Source organism: Lagopus muta, chromosome 1 (assembly GCF_023343835.1).
Source record: "Lagopus muta isolate bLagMut1 chromosome 1, bLagMut1 primary, whole genome shotgun sequence".
Taxonomy (NCBI): domain Eukaryota; kingdom Metazoa; phylum Chordata; class Aves; order Galliformes; family Phasianidae; genus Lagopus; species Lagopus muta.
This window is the reverse complement of record NC_064433.1, coordinates 147,085,605-147,088,750: the sequence shown is the minus strand read 5'-3', so window position 1 is coordinate 147,088,750 and position 3,146 is coordinate 147,085,605. Positions and strand designations below refer to the sequence as shown.

General features: G+C 40.4%; 1 non-coding gene across 1 annotated transcript; it reads right to left on the bottom strand.

Annotated features, from left to right (window-relative positions):
* Positions 1–1,323: 1,323 nt before the first annotated feature.
* On the bottom strand, positions 1,324–1,437 carry LOC125688499 (U5 spliceosomal RNA). The gene has a single exon (XR_007374757.1). It is a non-coding gene; the product is annotated as a U5 spliceosomal RNA (small nuclear RNA).
* Between the last annotated feature and the right edge of the window lie 1,709 nt (positions 1,438–3,146).

Genomic DNA, 3,146 nt, shown 5'->3' with positions numbered 1-3,146 from the left:
GACAAAGTAATAAATACATAAGCCCAGGTCATCAGTCCTCTGATGTCTTCTTGAAAAGAGGCCTGCTCCAGCCTGACAAGTTCCACCTGTCTCAATTGGAAAAATATTTTCTTTGCTCATAATCTGGAAAGATCAATTGAAAAAGCTTTAAAGTGGGACTGATCAGAGAGGGAGATACCTTTAGGTTACCTAAGATTAAGCCAAGTGGTGATGAGTCATTTTCTAAGGGTAGCAAGGTTAATAGGAATGTCTATGCCACATCAGGGAGATTTCAGGAGAACATCTGAGATGTATATATGCCAACATACACAGTATGAGAAACAAATGTGCTGAAATGACAACTGGTCCTTTCCCAGATTTATGATATCTTCTGTATTAGTGAGACTTGGAGGAATGATTCCCAAAACTTGAGTGCTGAAATGAAGGTCATTGGCTATTCAGAAGGGATAGGCAAGGCAGTGAAGTGGAGATGCACATTGTGTAGTGATTAGACTTGGAAGCTTGAAGCTTCTTGAGGATCTAGTTAGCAGTCTGCCCTAAAAATTGTCTCTAGGGGTCAATGATAGCTGATAACTTTTCAGGAGCCCACCTTTATAATCCCAGAAGAGCCAATCCCACAAAGTAAGCAGGGCAGAAGGTGAGCTTGGCAAAACAGGAAACTTCTCCTAGAACTAGGACAGAAAAATAAAGAACTCCAGAGGCAATATCTGGCTTCACAGGAAGAATACAGAGCAGCAGTTCATATCTGCAAGAAGAAAACAAGAAAAGACAAAGCTCAACTTGAGTTGACACTCAAGGATGTGGTTTCAGACATCACAAAGATAATTTTTTTTAAGTATGTTGACACCAGAGTAGGTCTAAGGAAAACATCAGACTGATACTTGGAGCAGATGGTCACTTAACAAGTAAGGAGGAAGAAAAAGCTTTTCAATCAATTTTGCCTCATTATTTAATAGTAATGGCAGATCTTGGGCTCACAGCTCCTTACAGGTGGAGGACAAGGACTGCTGGAGTAGTGATTTCCACCTTGACAAACATAAGTCCGTGGAGCCTGTTAAGATTCACTTCAGTGTGCTGATGATATTTTGAAGATGTTGTAGCTGGACCCCTACTATAGAATAATAGAATTGTTTGAGCTGGAAAGAACCTTTAAAGGTCATCTAATCCAATTCCTCTGCAATGAATAGGTACATATGATTCACAGTTAGATCAGATTGCTTAGAACCTGATCGAGCCTGAACTTGACTGTCTCCAAGGATGGAGTACTCACTGTCTGGTGGGACAGGTTCTGGACAAACTGTCCGTATTTACTTATTTTACTTTATTTATTGCAAAAAAAAATTTTGGAAATTCCACGACACTCGTGCTTGTTCCTCTCCACGGAAATCTTTAGTAAAAGGCGAAAGATTTATACGATCTGAAGAGAAACCAGAATATACTTTCCCTGATATAAAGTCTAAATCTCACTTCTTTTAGTTTGAAACCAGTTTCTCTTGTTTTTTCACAACAGACACTGCAGAAAAGTCTATTTTTTTATATAGACCTCTTTTAGATCTCTATCAGATCCCCCTTCTCTTCTCCTGGCTGAACAGCCCCAGCTCTCTCAGCCCATCCTCATATGGGAGGTACTCTGATCATTGGATCATTTTTGTGGCTCTCTGCTGGACACTCTAACAGGTCTACGTCTCTCCTGTACTGAGGATTCAACATCTGAATGCAGTACTACAGCTAAGGTCTCACCAACACTGAGTAGAGGCACAGGATCAACGCCCTCGACCTGCTTGCTATGCTTTGTTTAATGCAGCCCAGGACATGGTTGGCTCCAGCTTACCATCCACCAGTACCCTGAATCCTTTTCAGTAGGTCAGTGCTCAATCCTTTTGAACCCTGACTTGTATTAATAGCGGGTGTTGCTTTGCCAGACTTTGAACTTGGTTTTGTTGAAACTCGTGATGGCCCACTGCTCAAGCCTATCTAGGTCTCTCTGGATGGCATCCCATCCCTCAGTTGTGCAGATCACACTGCGTAAGTTGGAGTCATCCACAGTCTTGCTGAGTGTGCACTCAATCTCATTATCCATATAACTGATGAAGATATTAAAGAGCACTGCTCCCAGTAGCGACCCCTGAGAGACACCACTCATCACTGACGTCCATACAGACATTGAGCCATTGACCACCATTCTCACAAACAGTTTCTCATCCATTAAACAGTCCACTCATCAAATATATGTATTTCCAATGTAGAGAGAAGGATGTTGTGGGTGATCTTACCAGCAATTTATAAAAGATCATGGGAAACTGGGGAGGTCCCTGCTGTCTAGAAGCTAGCTAATGTTATACCCATCTACAAAAAGAGCATGAGACCTAGGAAACAGAAATTTTAGTCTAACCTCAGTCCCCAGAAAAGTTAAGGTAAAGATTATCCAACGTGCTACTGAAAAAAATGTAAAGAATGAGGCTGTTATCAGACAAGCTGGATTTATCAAAGTTAATTCTGTCTTAGTATATTACTCTTCTTCTGTGATAAGGTCACCAATTTGGTGCATGAAATTAAGGTGGCTGATTCAATTTGTGTGGATTTTAGTAAGACCTTTCATACTATAACCGACGGCATCTTTCAGAATGAATTGTCCAACTGTGGAATAAACAGGTTCATGTTACACTAGGAGACGAATTACAGCTCAAACTTTTATACAGAATAAGCCTACATCTGGCTGGTAGCCACTCATTAGCAGTGTTCTCCAAAGTTCTATTCTAGGGCTCATTCAACATTTCTGTCAATTATTGGGATGTAGGACTGAGATGTATCCTTAGCAAGTTTGCAAATGACAGTAAACTCGTGGATTCTTTTGACTCCCTGGAGGAATGAGAGAGCTTTCAGAGGGATCTAAATACAACAGAGCACTGGACAATCAGTGGGTTTGTATAATATAAATGTATATATAATTAGGTAGTAGAAGCTTTCTTTTTTAGACTATTTGCCTTAACACATTCTGTGTCAGGGACGTAAAGGACCCCGATCAAAGAGTGATACCAGGAAGAAAAAAGTATTCTGACAGTTTTAAGGAAATTGGTATTTGTTGTTACATCAAATGTTTGTTAGAGAGAGCTGACCTTGGTAGTTTATCTCGTTTTTGCAAAGAC